The 16,905-nt window shown below is 33.0% G+C and overlaps 1 long non-coding RNA gene across 1 annotated transcript; it reads right to left on the minus strand.

Annotated features, from left to right (window-relative positions):
* Positions 1 to 5,147: 5,147 nt before the first annotated feature.
* Positions 5,148 to 6,168, minus strand: LOC108488933 (uncharacterized). The gene is made up of 3 exons (XR_001871837.2): positions 5,718 to 6,168; positions 5,507 to 5,598; positions 5,148 to 5,381 (listed from the first exon to the last, which is right to left on the minus strand). It is a non-coding gene; the product is annotated as an uncharacterized LOC108488933 (long non-coding RNA).
* Positions 6,169 to 16,905: the final 10,737 nt, after the last annotated feature.

Below are 16,905 nucleotides of genomic sequence, written 5' to 3' on the forward strand. Positions count from 1 at the left end.
GCTCAGGAAGACAGCTTGCAGTGAAATTATGATTATGTGGTAAACATTGACAAAAATTTGTTAATGAGTTGCTTATTGATTTCTTATAAGCTTACTATGATCTGTAGGTGTGGTTGGCCGAATATTGTAAGGGGTTAATACGTAGCTTGTATTTGAATAGTTAGATTAACGTGTTAGTAATCCAATTGTAGGCGGTTCGTGTGTGGATCTCGTCAAGATATCGTCAGCAAAGCAGTGTGTAACTAACACCCTCTTTCTTAGTCTGGATCGGCAAAAGTCGAAAAGTCGAAATGCCGAAAATCGGTATTTTGTAGATTTGCGAGTGTGCGAATGCTCGTGAGGTAAATCGATTAATGTTTTTGGTAAGCTGTAAAATTTGGACTGCAAAGTGCATGATTTCTGTGCCCTTGATATTTTTGGGCTTAATGGGCCAAAATTGGAATGATGGGCCAACGGGCCCAATTCGGTAAGAACCCTCGGTACGTGATTCTGTTAGTACGTGAAAAGTAGGAATATGCATGAAAAACCCTAAAATAGATAAATTACTAAAATACCTTTAAAAGTGGAAAATTTACAGTTTTGCCTAGTAGATAAATTACCAAAATACCCTAGGGTTAAATTGACCTAAATGCATGTTTGATTGTTGTTATTTACTGCATGCCATGTTGTTATTATCGATGCATGGGACTGGGATATTGACGGAGGAAGTCTTGAAAGTGGCTTGTTCACGACCGGAGGCTTTGCCTCAATTCTTGATAATCGAGCAGCAAGGTCAAGCAACTGTGGAGTGTTGGGCTGGGTGGGTTGAGCTATTCCCCACATGGAGTGTATGGCTGGTACGGGTGGAGTGTAGTGGTTGGTGGGTTGAGTAGTCTCCCCAAATGGGCTTGCATATGTTTACTGATGTTGCATGTATTTTGAAATGGGCCTATGGGCCATACTGTTATCTGAATAAGGGGCTAAGGCCTAGTTTATTGTAATCTGAAAAGGGCTCTGGCCCAGTACCACTGTTACCCAAATGGGCTTGCATATGTTTACTGATGTTGCATGTATTTTGAAATGGGCCTATGGGCCATACTGTTATCTGAATAAGGGGCTAAGGCCCAGTTTATTGTAATCTGAAAAGGGCTCTGGCCCAGTACCACTGTTACCCAAATGGGCTTGCGTATGTTATTGATGTTGCATGTATTTTGAAATGGGCCTATAGGCCATACTGTTATCTGAATAAGGGGCTAAGGCCCAGTTTATTGTAATCTGAAAAGGGCTCTGGCCCAGTACCACTGTTACCTGAATGGGCTTAGGCCCAATAGGCTTGAGCTGACTTGGGCTTTGAATGGGTTTTCCTTACACACTGAGTTTCCCCAAACTCACCCCTTTTATTTTCATCCAAGCAGGTAATCCCCAACCATAGTGGGCTTGGAGCTGTGAGGGAATTCGGAGTGGCCACTGCTCGAAAGTTTGATTTTCTTCCGTGAACTGGACATCCTTTTATTTACGTTTGAAGTTTTGGGTTTTTAAATGTAATAAGGCCGCTTAATTATTTTTGATAGTTTTAATATGTATTACTAAGATAGGTATTACTTATTTTAAATGTTGAAATTGGATAGCTTTAGGGCGCGTTTTCAAAAACAACAATTGATTTCAAAATAACACGACAACAAGCAAAGCTTCCGCAATGAAAGTATTTTCCAAAATTAATTACTTTTCCTAAAAATGACTTAATCAAATCGGTTTCCTAGAAATATCCATGACGTTAAAGTGTGGCAATGGCGGAATGCATGTCTAGGATTGGATCCGAAGGGAGCTTGGTACTTAAGCAGTCCGATGGACTCACCACCTCTTTTCCGGTTTCCTACCTGGTGCACAGCTTCCATTCACTTTAACCCTTAATGAATTAATCTTTTTAACATCAAGTACGATTTTCTGGACTTAGAATGGAAATTTTTTTTTTTTACTTTTTTTGATATGGCATGCCGGATTCGACCATAACTTCTGGGCCGAGTTTGGGGTGCTACAGAGGAAGTGTTGGTAAATATTGTAGAGAGAAGAAATGAAGATGTTATAAACTTAGTTATCAACATTTTATACTAAAACAGATTTGGACAGTAGCGGTAGTCTAAGTTTGAAAATATACCAAAAATAGTATGAAGTGAATTAGATAATGAATAAAATTAGTAAGTAGATATATGAGTATAGTTTCAGGAAAAATTTACGAAATTAGATTTCGAGTTTCGTAACTCGAGATATGATTTTTTTAGCGACCGTGACGCAGATGGATAGTTTACTACGAAAACTGTTTAAGTGCTAAAATAAGTTTTGTAATGTCTCCTGCTGGACTCCGGCGACGGTCTTGGGTAGGGGGACGTTACACCGTGTGTTTGGAGACACGCCCGTGCCCCTCACCCGTGTTGAATTATTTGATTTATTTTCCATTTCGAACCTACAGGGCTTTTCACACGGCCAAGCACACGCCCATGTCCTTAGCCCGTGTCCCTCACATGACCTAAACACGCCCGTGTTCAAAAACTCGAACATTCTGTTTCTGATGTTATCACTCATTTGCGGGCACACGGTCAAGGCACATGCCCGTGTGCTAGGCCGTGTCTTCTACACGGTTGAGACACATGATCGTGTCTCTACCCGTGTGTTTACTACCATGCAAACTGACCTATAACTCTAGGTGTAGGGGACACACGACCATACCATACGCCCATGGGGCTGGCCATGTGTCACACACGGCCTAGACACATACCCGTGTGTCTACCCCTAGGGACCATTTTAGAGGCTATTTTCTAAGCCTTTGGTCACCCTCAACCAACCATACATACCATTATGGTCTTTGGGCATTTATTAAGGTATAGTTGTACCCTTAAACTTTCTTAGCCAAGTTCATACACGTTACTACATGTCTCATTTTAAACTATGATCATAATACCCTCTTTGTTTTAGGGTTACTCTTTCAATAATCACATTTTATAACTCATGTCCTTTATGACCTAAACTATTCCCAATTGTTTTGGCCATCATTCTCATGTTCATTCATAGTATAACACATTTGGCATTCACATGAAGCATTCACACATAACCATGCACATTTAGTAGGTTTATAACTTACATCAAAATGAGCCATACCTCATGGTCATATACAGAATGAAGTAAGCATATCATTCAAACCCTTACATTGGCCAGCCAAATGAAACATTTAACAAAATAACCAAAAATCCTATACATGCCATTATAACAAAATAAAAATTTCTATATACCAAAATAAGACAAGTTGATAGTGTTGACAAAGCTCCGACAGTCTTTCAAACTTCACAAGTCCTCGAGCTCTGAAAAAAAAGGGAAGAGAAAGAGGGGTAAGCATTTACATGTTTAGTAAGTCTGATAACTGGAAAGTAAACTTACCAGTAAATTAGCATACAACCATATTAGGCAATAATTCCAACAAGTATGAAATAGTTTCCCTATCACACGAACTCAATCATCAAGTTAGTCTCATATCAATACATTATGTCATTAGTCTTAGATAAGCTCATGAATTCAATATTTTCATTATCTATTTCTCATGTTAATCCCGTTGAATTTCTCAAAAATCTCGATGGATAGCCCAATTACCATCAAAATAAGTGATCATCTCAAGTACGTACTCCCGCGAACCTTACATCTTACGGCAGGATTACCACTCCAAGTTAAATCCCCCGTAATATCAACTCATAGAGCATTGTCGGGATTACCAGTCCAGGCTAAATCTCTTTCAACAGCAATTGCTCTCATAAACTTGGATCTGGATTGCCAGTCCAGGCTAAATTCAGTCCTCAATCGGATTACCCGTCCGTGTTAAATCCTTATTGCACCCATATTCTTCGGGAGGCTCGATCACTCAAGCAACACCCATTCCGGCTGGATCCTTTCTATATTGAGATCAGCGAATTACTTGTCTAGGCTAAATCCTTCTCTGCAACACATGTAGGATCTCAAGTCATGTAAGTCATAATTTAACCATCAGATTTCCCTTTTTATTTCAACCGGGACATTTATCATCTTTTCATTTACACTAGCACGTCTTATGGATTATCGTACAATGAATATCTAATTATCATACATTCAAGAACATGCATTTTTAAGTATATTAAGAGTTTACTTTGGGTTATACGAACTTACCTAGTAGTCATTCTAGATTTCGTGTCTCAGTTATTCCGAAACCTTTTGTTTTCCATGGTCGACCTCCGGAATTGGTTCCTTGGGGTCTATATCAAGAAAATTAGACTATTAATACATCACATTTTTCATTTTAGGATTAAAACTCACCCCCAAGCAAAATGGCTATTTTTCCCCTAACCTTTCACAATATTTACAATTTAGTTCTAAGGCTCGTATAATGAAATGCATGTAATTCCTTGGCTACCCAAGCCTAGCTGAATGTTATTCACACTTATAGCAGGCCATGTTTTTCCTTCTTTCTATATTTTTCTACCTACTCACAACTTTTACAATTTAGTCCTTCAAGCCATTTCCATGAAAAAACACTTAGGCTCCGTTTGTTTGCCAGTAAAATGTTTTCCGGAAAATGATTTCTAGAAAATGATTTACTTTTCTGGAAATGATTTACTTTTCTGGTATTTGGATAAAACTATGTAAAATATTTTCTACTGTTTGGCAAAATTCCTGAAAATATTTTCCGGAAAAGCTATTTTTACATATATTAATAAATTTATATATATATATATTAATAAATTTATATTTTAAATTATTTTTACATATATTGCAATAATTTATTTATAAATAAATTAGCTTAAATTTTTATAATTTTTAGACATGTTGTTCTCTTTCATCTTTCACTAGTTCATTTACATACTCCACTCTTTAGTTCGAACTTCTTCCTCTCAAGTCTTTGCTTGTTTCAATTAAACTGAAATTCGACTTGTTTCTTTAAGTTGGACTTTTGTGAATATGGAGATCCTTAAAAAAAATAGTTGACCAAAGATAAGATTGAGACAACCAATAGATAGGATTGAAGATCAAAGCTGAAAGAGATCTTGTTTAGGTCAACTCCGTACGGTAAATTTAAAACCATTTGTTTTTTAAACTCCAGAAATGATAAAAACATCACACTTACAAAGACTTATAAATGTAACACAGAGGGATTTTATAAGATCTTTGAACATTTGATAAATTTTAACTTTTGATCATCAAAGATCAGTTTTGTTTAAATTAAACAAATATTTGTACACTTAATTCTCCCTATGAGACATTTTTAAAAGACCGGGGAAGAAAATTAGTATTTAATTGAAGCCTAAGGCTTTGACTGGTATCCCCATAGATTGTTGCTTGCCCACTTCCACTGATCTCTGCACATCTCTGCTATACCATATTTTTCTCTACAATATAGCGAACTCTTAAGATTAAAAGGACCTATCTTGTACTGTAATTGGAAATTCTTTTTGAAAGATTATCCATGTTAACTGAATAATCTATTAGGAAAAAGATGGGATTGTAAACATACTTTCGACCAAGTTCTTTTTGAGCTTTTTCAGTGGAAGCATAAACAGCTGTAGCATCTCCTGGCCTTCTGGGGCATAGTTTAATGGGGATTTTCTGCAATATTTTCAGCAACAATAGTTTTATATTAGCATAAATGAGAGCGAGGCCGAGAGAGAATGTTGAATAGGAATTGACAAATAGATGTTGAATGGGAATTGACAAATAGCATTAACCTTTCCAGAAGCTTTCTCAAAAGCAGCAACCATTTCAAGCACAGATTTACCATTGCCGGTTCCGAGGTTATAGGCAATGCAGCCTAGAACAAGAAGGAAATTGACAAAAGGAGCTAAAGGGAGAGAAAATTAGGCATAGCAACCTGCTGAGATGAAAGTTAGCTTAAATTCCCTTTTGTAACCACACAGATCCTATATTGGCCAAGTCTTAATTTCTTATTGGCCATTACTTTCAGTTGTTAGCTAAGGAGTTATTATCAGATACTGTACATGAACACACTCATATTCCCTTGTTTTCTTCTATTATTTTCTAGCCTTTCTTCTCAATTCTTGATTAAATAACACAACCCAAGCTCCCTGATTTCTGATCTTTCTAAAACGTACAATAAACTAATATAGAAACAAGATTCACTAACAAAGGAGCTGCCAGGAAATAATAGAAAAAAGATGAATAAACAATTAAACCCAAAACAAAATCTCTAATCAGAGTTCAATCCTAATAAAGTAAATAAAGGCGAAGAAGAAATAATAGAAAAAAGATGAATCAACAATTAAACCCAAAACAAAATATCTAATCAGAGCTCAATCCTAACAAAATTAAATAAAGGTTAAGAAAAGGATTGTTTTTATTTTTTTGCTTTAGAATTAAACCAATCTTGTTTATTCAGTAATAATTTCTTCAAGGGTTAACTACGATCAAGAAAACAAATGAAAGAAAAATTAAAGAAAAAATTCACCTTAAATACTAACAGTTGAGTCTAAGTTTGTGAAAGTCCAAGCTAAGATCAAGCAATCATTTAAACCCAACACTCAATATCCACATCATAACAAAAAACTGCAGCTCATACTGATCGGTTAAGAAAAAGTTGAAAATGAAGGGCTTCGATTTTTCTTTTAAAATAAATTCAACCATATAACTGATCACATCCCTCGAAGCCTGTCCAATTTTTTCTTCAACTTTCCACATCGACTTTCACAATCACAATTTCTCTTGAGGTGAGTGTATCAAGAATCTTCATACATCCATAAGCAACAACTAAGGCAAACACTCAAAAATTCAATACATAGGTAGAGTTATTTAGATTTTGGAGAAAATGGAATACAATCATCAAAGTAAAACAACAGCATCAATTCCATTCATTTTCTAGTAAACTACAATACTGCGTGCTGTCTCAAAAGAATCTGAGTTTAAACATAAAAATTAAGAATCAAAATAGAAAAATGTATCACTAGATGGAGGGAAATTATATATGTTTATTAAACGAAACATACTTTAAACATAAAATGTTGGATGATAAAGATGCAGTGGCCCACAGCAGCTGAAATAAAATGGTATTTGTACAGCAGACTTTCAAATCTGTTTTATTAGAAGAATCAAAATTTGCTTTTAACATTTCTAGTTGGTGGAGCCAAATTCATATACTTCTTGTGTTGGCAAGATTAAGATGTTCCAAGTCTCATTATAGTTTTAGAGGGTGATTTAAATAAAATTGGTTTATTAAGAGTATTTGTGGTAGAACTAGTAGTGAAGCTTCTGGTTCTATAGGCTCACAAAGTATATGACACAACTAACCCAAAACAACACATGAGAACACCAGTTAAAACCCATCAAATGAAAAATTATGATCCCACCAACAGCCGAAAGTATAAGACAAAGTCACTGCCGACTACCAGGAGAATGACCATGGTTAAGTATGGAAAAAAAGTCGAAACAGCAAGAATGAAGAGAATCGAACGGGTCTAAAAGAGGGACAACAACCACACGTCAATCTCAATCCAAGGGAATCAGAAAATAAGTTCCTTTTTGGTTTCTTTTTAAGGCATTGTTTTAATTGATTTTATTATAATCCATAATACATGCAAATGAAAAGGAGAATTAAAGAAGATGCACCAAAACCACAACCCCACATCACAAAACCCATCACCAAAACAAAATGAAAAAGCTGAATTAAAGAAGATGCCATACCTTGCGAAGAGGAATGAGATCCTAAGAAAGAGGGGAAGATAGAAAATGATACAGCAGCGTCTGTAAAATTTACCAGAGAAAAGAAGATATGCGACGGATTAAGGAAAAAGGGAAGGGATTTGAAGAATGGAAGAAGAAGAATACTTACCTGGATGAAGAAGGAGATGGAAAAATTGAAGAATGGAAGAAAAAGAAGGCTTAAAGTTGAAGAACGGATGAAAAACAAGGCTTACCTGGATGAAGAGGAGATGGAAAATGTCTTACAGAATTGAAATCAATAAGACGTTTTTCCCAAATTGAAGGGCATTTTACCTATGTCCAGTAAAAAATTTTTCCTTTGGAAAATGTTTTCAAGCATCCAAACACGGTAAAACCAGGAAAACATTTTCTGGAAAATGTTTTCTTGACTTCCAAATGGACCCTTAGTAAAAGTTGTTTACCATCCTTTAAACTTTCATAGTCCTTCATAAATCATCAAAACACAAACATCTCATGCGTGGGTAATTTTCTAAACATGAACCCTAGCATGTGATATGGGTAGAAATAGAATGAGCATGTTACGAGGATCTCAAAAATACAAAGAACATTAAAAATAGGGCTAAGATTAACGTACTATCAAGCTTGAAATGTTGGACAACCCTAGCTATGGAGACCCCTAGAATTTCGGTAGCATGAAGAAGAAAATGAGCTGATTTTAGCTTGATTTTTCCCTTTTTATTTAGTTTATTGCCAAATGACCAAAATGGCCTTCCTTACTAAACTTCAAAAATTTTCCATGCATTCCCATTTTTGTCCAAAAACTTAGAAATTAGGTAAATTAATATTTAAGGATCTCTAATTAATATTCCAAAGCAATTTCATACAAATTGCTTCTAAACCTTGCACATAGAATTTCTTCATGAAATTCTTCAAGCAATTTCCAATTGGACACCTTGCACATAGAATTTCTTCATGAAACTTTAACACATGCTTGTTCTCATATCCTAGACCTCACAATGATCAAAAAATAATATTTTAATGTCATATTTGTGGTCTCGAAACTACTATTCCGACTAGGCCCTAATTCGGGATGTTACACACATGGCCAGACACATGGGCGTGTGACTGGACCATGTGAGACACACGGCTAACATATGGGCGTGTGGTTTGGCCATGTGTCCTCTACAACCTTAGAATTTTAAAACAAAGTGCTCAGTTAATTTCACACGAGCAGAGACACGGGCGTGTGTCTCAGCTATGTGAAGCACACGGCATAGCATATGGGATTATGACTGGCCGTGTAATCTAAGTCAGAGAGTTATACTGGGTCAAACACGGCCTAAGGCATAGGCACGTCGCATGGCCACACGGGTGTGTCCCTTGTCCACACGGGCATGTGACCCCGCATTTATGAAAAATTTTAAAATTCCACGAAAATTTTTTAGAGTACCCGAATTCGTCTCAATTTGTTTCTAACTCGTGTTTTGGGCCTCGAGGGCTCAATAAAGGGAAAAAATGATATAATTATGATGTTTATGTGTGAATAATTATGTAATGTTCGTATTTGATCTCAAAAGTTCAGTAATGCCCCGTAACTTTGTTCCGGCGACAGATAAGGGTTAAGGGGTGTTACACACTCTATTAGATGCTGGAAAAATAGAATGAACTTATTTGATAGCCATAAGTCTTCAAAATTAGGTTATTTGTGTCAATATATTTAGAAAAATAAAACAACACATCACCATGTTCATCATGTAGCAAACCATCGATACCTTTTATGTAACATCCTCGAATTTTTCAAAGCTCGGAACAACGACAATTAAGTGATATCTCAGTTATAATTTGAGAAATTCAGAAATCAAATATTATCAATGCTATAAGACAATAAAGACAAATACTTAAGGCAATAAGAAAATTTTGTGTTTTGAGAAAAAAATCTAGAATATCGACTAAATTGCAAGAGAGTGAAAAAATATAGGGGTCAAAATGAGAAAAGTGAAAGATATGATGATTAAATTGAATTATGGAAAGAGGATAAGGAACTAGAGGTGCAAATAAACAAAAAAGAAGTATGAATCATACATAGAATTATAGGAAAAGATAAAGGGCAAAATGGTAATTATTTTAAAAAGATAATTATGGGGAGTGTCATGATTATAGGTTAAGTTGTGTTGATTTATGATTGGAGGGTCAAAAGTGTAATAATTAAAATAATAGATATTTGGATAGATTTTTTATGAAGAATGTGACGACCACGTTTTGACTTGAAGCTAAGTATAATGATGGATCGGGTCAGAAAATAGTGGAGAAAATTTAAAATTTACTAAATAATGATTTTTAGTATTTAGAAAGTATTTAGACCCGATAAGAGATTAGAAAATATTTCCGAGATAGAAAAAATTTAAATAGAAGCTTAGGCTAAATTGAAAGAGTATAAAAATTATTGTAGTGGAAGTAGGAATTTAGAAAGTTAAGAGATACATAATGGTAGTAGAAAGGAAGGAATGATTAAGAAGAAATTTAACCAAGTGAAGTATGAGTCATCCTAGGAATTGTAAAAGATGAGTTGGGATAAAATGATGATGGGTAAAAGTGTAAAGATGGATGGCTTGAAGACTTATTAGTAAATTGACCATTTAATAAAAAGGTGAGATATTTTTAGTGGACATGTGTAGAAATGCGGGAGAAGATGAAAGATATCATCTTTTTCCCAACACACCAAATCGTCACCCCCCCAAAATCCATCTAACTTTTCTTTTATTTCCTTCTATGTCCTTCCTCCATTGTTGAATCATCCAAGCTTCAAACCTTCCTATTTTTTTTTAAATTTATTTAGTAAAAACTAGAAAGAAGACTAGTGAGCAACTTTATTTCTTGAGGAAACTTCCATAGATGGGTTAAAAGAGAGAAATACATGAGTTAGGGTTTTGGGTTTTCAAAGAGTTAAGGTAAGAATGATGGAAACTCTCATAACATACATGTTTATTTTCATAATCTAGCATTGAAAAGTTATTTGATTTTAGTTTTAACTTATAAATGTTATATGTTGTTATGAAATTGAGAAAAATAGAAGATGTAATACCCCTACCCGTATTCATTGCCGGAATAGGGTACGAGGCATTACTAGGAGTTTGAATTAATTTTTTTTATATTCAATATAGCCCTTTATAAATATCTAACCTTCCTGTAATATTAAATCGAGACCAATCCACATCAACCAAATCAATTCAACATATTTTTATGATAGATTCATGCATTTATATAAAATAACGTCATCACATATCTATAACCGTGTTTGTTAACCATACTAATGGGTAACTTTACATTCATTTCACGTTAACATTTACTTTGTTAGCTTATACATGCCATTGATTTCCAAAATAAAGTTTCTTTATATACCGAAATCCACGAGGTTGACAATGTGATGTGTCTCCACCAAATCCGACCTCCGAGCTCTTAACACTACAAAACAGGGAAAAAAAACGGGTAAGCACTTTGTGCTTAGTAAGCTTATGTAACAAGAATTATACTTACCTAATATTTTCAATACAATATAATAAACATTCATATATCCATTCAATGCATTATTACCCTAACATGCACAAACTCAACATTCAAGTTAGTACAATAATTTCCATGTATCAATAATATATATATATACCATGATTGATGTACTACTCAACATTCAAGTTAGTACAATAATTTCCATGTATCAATAATATATATATATACCATGATTGATGTACTCATCAATACCATGATTTTCATTCCTTATTATTTTCATATTTATCCCGTTGAATTTATCGGAATTTCAATGGATTTTCAGAGGTACACTTTTAGTGTACAATTCCGGGTCTGTCAATTCATATTCATGTGCGCACATTTCCATTTCAGAGAGCACACTCCCGCGAACCTCAACCTTGCAAATGGATTACCATCGAGCTAAATCCTCGCAATATAAACTCATAGAGTATTGTCGGGATTACCACCCAAGCTAAATCCTCGCAACGACAATTACTCTAATGAGCTTGGATCTGAATTACCAGTCCAGGCTAAATTCAGACCCTAATTCGGATTACCCGTCCGGCTAAATCCATTTTACACATATTCTTCGGAGGGCTATATCAGATAGGATCACCCGTCCGGCTAGATCCTTTTACCGTCAATTCCTTTTCAGAAATCCATCGAATTTTCCTTTCATTCAAACGGGATTTCTTCCCATTTTATCAAATATATCAATGTTTCATAAATTTTCATACAATGAACATTCAAATCATATTCATATCAAAACATACAATCTCAAGTAATTTAAGAATATAATTCAAGTTACACGAACTTACCTTGATACTTGATTGTAAACAGTAAAAATCTATTAATCCCGAACTTTTTCCTTTCCTCGATCTAGCTTCAGATTTGAATCTTCTGGATCTAAATAAATAAATTTAATTATCAATTTAATACATTTCATGTTCATATGCAACATTCTCTATAATTCAACTATTATTTATAGTTCATTCAAAGCTGTCTACTTGAGTCATAGTCACTAAATTATTTATAACTTGAGCTACAGAACTCGAAATTAAGATCCGTTAATTTTCCTGAAACTAGACTCATATATATTTTTACCATAAAATTTTCAGAATTTTTGGTTTAGCCAATCAGTACAGTTTATTCTTCAAAGTCACCCCTGTTCTGTTGTCTAACAGTTCTGACCCTTCTTCACTAAAAATAAATTATCTCTTTATACAGAATTCAAATGATGTTCTTGTTTGTTTCTATTAAAAATAGACTCATTCATAATTCTAGACATATAAATTTAAGTCCCTAATTATTTTTATTCAATTTTTTATAATTTCTCAAAGTCAGAACAGGGGAACCCGAATTCATTCTGACCTTATCTCACAAAATTCATTATATCTCAAAATTTACAAATCCATTGCTTACAATATTTCTTCTATGAGAAACTAGACTCAACAAGCTTTAATTACATATTTTGTACATCTTCTAATTCGATTCCTACAATTTTTGGTGATTTTTCAAAGTTAGTCTACTGCTGCTGTCCAAACTGTTTTAGTGCAAGCTGTTTATTACCATTTTTCCCCTAAGCTTTTAATAAATGATAATTTCGTCCCTACTCAATTAGCCTCTCAATTGAGCTGATTTTTCTCAATTAACATTTTATTATATCACCTTAAACTAGTTTACAACCTTTAGGAATCAGAATTTCAGCAATAGACTTTAATTCCAAACATTTTCACAATTAGGTCCCAAAAATCAATTTCCATTGAAATTGCCTAATAAAATCACCTCATAAACAAATTAAAGCTTTAATTTCATTCTATTTCATCATAAACTTACAGAACTCAACCATGGTGACTTTAAATTTCATCCATGAAATCAAAAACTAATGAATTTAATAGTAGGATCTAGTTGTAAAAGTCTTAGAAACACAAAATTACAAGAAAAGGCAAGGATTAACTCACTTGGTGCAAAATTATGAAATACCAGCTTAGAGAACCCTCCTATGGCGTTTTTAGCTGCTGGAATTGAAGAGAAATGAAGAGAAATCTAGATATTTCCTATTTAGTCTTAGTTTTATTTAGTTAATTTTGCAATATTCCAATTTTACCCTTAATTTATCAATTTTTCTGCTGATTGCATACCCTTGCCGGCCAGCCCAAATAACTTTTGGGTCTAATTACCTTTTAAATCCTTTCTCATTAGACTAATAAGCTATTTAATCACTCTAGCAACTTTTACACCTATTACAATTCAGTCCTTTTCATTTAATTGACTACCCAAACATTAAAATTTCCTAACGAAATTTTAAATACCACATTAATAACATTTCATAAATATTTATAAAATTATTTTTTGACTCGGTTTTACGAGATAGAGGTCCTGATACCTTATTTTACCCAATTTCTTCAATAATTTCTTTTTCGAACTAATCACTAAATCGATAAAATTTTCCTATCAATATTTTCATACGATTTTCCTATCATATAAATTTTCAAGCAAAAATATTAAAATAAATTTTTCTTTAAATCGGATCTATGGTTACGAAACCATTGTTCCGATAGCCTTGAATTTAGGCCATTACAGAAGAAGTTTGAGGACAAAAGTGAAGGGAAAGGAAAAGAAGTGGCTAAGGAGTAGAAGAGAAGAAAAACTCATCATCCAAATTTTGGAAGTAAGTACTCCAAGTAGTAATTTTGTTTAAGTTATGTTAACTAGATAATTATGTTAATTAAGTAGTTTAATTACTAAATTAGTGATATCATAATAAGTATTTGGTATGGGTAAATAATGTAAATGTTATGAATTTTGAGTTTGGTGTACCATTATATGACGTATTCTAGTGATAATAAAAAGGACTAAATTGAAAGAAATTAAAATGTGTTATAATATTATGAATATGTGGAAAGTGAGTTTAAATGAAGTGATGTAAAAATTATAGTGTTTTATGTGGTAAAAATGAAGAGAATTTACTAGTTTTAGTGTTGTTATTGTGATAAGGACTAAATCGTGAAAAGTACAAAGTTATATTATTTTCTATCTAGTGAGTGAATGAAAAGATTTAATAATAATAAAAGTTCATGTAGATGAGTCCCGAACTATTGGGACATTGATGGCATGCCATTAAGGAAAATTAGCGCGCTTATCGTATTATTTCGCACTTCGGTGCTTATCGTTGTAAACAATTGCACTTTGGTTCTTATCGTTATTATTTTGCACTTCAATGCTTATCGTTATTTGCACTTTGTGCTTAGTGATAAATGATATGCATTACTAATACATTATTGATTTATTTTCGTATATCCTAAGTGTTCAGCTAGTCAACATTGGGCTATAGTGTCGTAATTCGACTATTATAAATTAATGAGTTATGGTAAGTAATGGTAAGTGTGATTTTTAAGAAAAATATGTTAAAATTTAAGGAATAATTTGATATGAATTATATGTCTATAAAATGAATGTAATTTTATTTTATATTATTATATATAGTAGATTTTAAAAATATTGAAGTACTTACTAAGTCTTCATAGACTTACCGTGTTAATTCTCTAACACGTAAGTGTAGTAGATCCCGTTGGGCTAATATCGAGGTCGAATGCACCCCATCTCATCACCATTCCAAGAGGCAAGGTTGTATGTATGAATTTTGGGTTTAGTGTGGCATGTACATAGGTTCTTAGTATAGGTGAATGTTAGATGGACTAAAATGCAAACTTTGGAAACCTTGTTATTTTGGTGATCTAATGGCATATTTTGTTAGCTTTTGAAAGGAATTTATAATAGCTTGACATATGCATGCATATATGATGTTATTATATGGATTTTGTGGTGAATTTTAATAAGTTTGAGGGTAATTGAAATGGTTTGGAAGTGTTTGAATGTTTTGAATTAGTGCAAGGCGGCTTTTTAGCAATTTTCCAGTTGTTTTTTGTGTCATTATAACCCAAGGTATCAATACCTAAGGGTAAGGTAATGAAACCTTGACCCAAAAATCAAATTTTTGAGAAACAGAGAGCAATTTTGATATCGTTTTTGAGGTGAGTATCGATATTAAAGCCTAGGTATCGATACCTAGGCCTAAGGTATTGATACCTTCATCAAAACTTGAATTTTTGGAGTTCCAAAATGCTATTTTGGTATCGATTTTATGCAGTGGTATAGATATCTTTCACAAAATATCAATACCTTTTGTTTAAATATTGATACTTTGCCCCTGTTTTGAGTAAAAACATTTTTTAAATCATTTCCAAACATAAACGAACATCTATTAATAACCCTAGATGTTTAGATTAACAATTTTTCGGTTAAATAAGTTAATACACTATGTATGAAGGATCGAATTATACAATGCATTATGTATGAAGAATCGAATTATACAATGTCTAGCCAAAACCACTTTGGCACCAAATGTAATAGTCTTATACCAAGTCCATAAAGTCATATCGGGTATAGCGGTGTTACAAAGATAAATGTAGATGAAGGTAAAAAAGTCTGGAAAAATCCATCCATCTCTTTAAAATCCATTCACGTCACTCCCACCCCCTTTATCCATCATCTCAACTTTTCACTTTCTCACAAATAAGTCCTTTTCCACCATTAACAAGCCAATTAAGCTTAAACTTTCCAATTTCTTTTATGATTAGTGAGTGAAATCAATAGAGAAGTGTAGATACTACCTAAAATTTATGAGAAGCTCAATCATAGTTGTCTTGGAGAAGAGAGAAAATAAGAGTTAGTGTTAAATACAAGTGTTTAAGGTAAGAAATGTTAACTTTGTATGAAATACATGCTAGTTTTACTTAAATAACATAACTTTGTATGTTTGATATGAAAAATGAAGAGAAAATAAAAGAACATGAGAAACAAGAGGAGAAATAGAGCAAGGAGAAGCGAAATGGAGAAGAAAGCTTAATTCCAAGCTTTGAACAGTAAGTACAACTGGATTATTCTTTATTTAAAATATGTTGTTAATATTTAGGTTTAATTAGATGAATAAATACTTTAATATGGTGATAAGTTTACATGTTCCATGAATGAAGAATAAGACTTGATAACGATTAGGTATATAGGAATGATGAATTGATTACGTTTACTAAATATATGTTAAAGAGAAAAGAAAGAAAGGTAAGAAAAAGATTGAAAAATGTCAAAAAAAAAAAGAAAAAAAGAAGAAGAAGACTAAATCGTACAAGATGAAAAAGTTGATGGAAGTGTGATAATTATAAATAAGTGTGTACTTGAAGTGAAATATGTGAAAGAGTTGATACAATAAATTGTTTATATCTTGGTCTAAATTGTTCCAAATTAAGATCCTCTTGTTATTTTTTAATATAGACTCAATGAACTTTTTACCATAAAAATTTCAGAATTTTATCCTATGCCAATTAATACAGTAAATTGTTTTAACTTTCTTTTATTCTGATGGTAGCCAGCTTTGACCCTTTTTCACTAAATATTAATTATCTTTCATTATGGGACTTGTATAGTATTTCTATTTGTTTCCCTTAAAAGTAGGCTCATCAATATTTTAAGAATATAAATTTTATCTCCTAAACATTTTTAAATCATTCTAACCTTCTCTCTAAAAAATTCATATATCTCATAATATAATATTCTTTTACTTACAATGTTTCTTTTATACTAACTAGACTCAATAGGATTTTATTTTTATATTTAATTAAACATCTAAATAGATCTCTACAATTTTTGGTAAGTTTTCAAAGT

This window comes from Gossypium arboreum, chromosome 7 (assembly GCF_025698485.1).
Source record: "Gossypium arboreum isolate Shixiya-1 chromosome 7, ASM2569848v2, whole genome shotgun sequence".
Taxonomy (NCBI): domain Eukaryota; kingdom Viridiplantae; phylum Streptophyta; class Magnoliopsida; order Malvales; family Malvaceae; genus Gossypium; species Gossypium arboreum.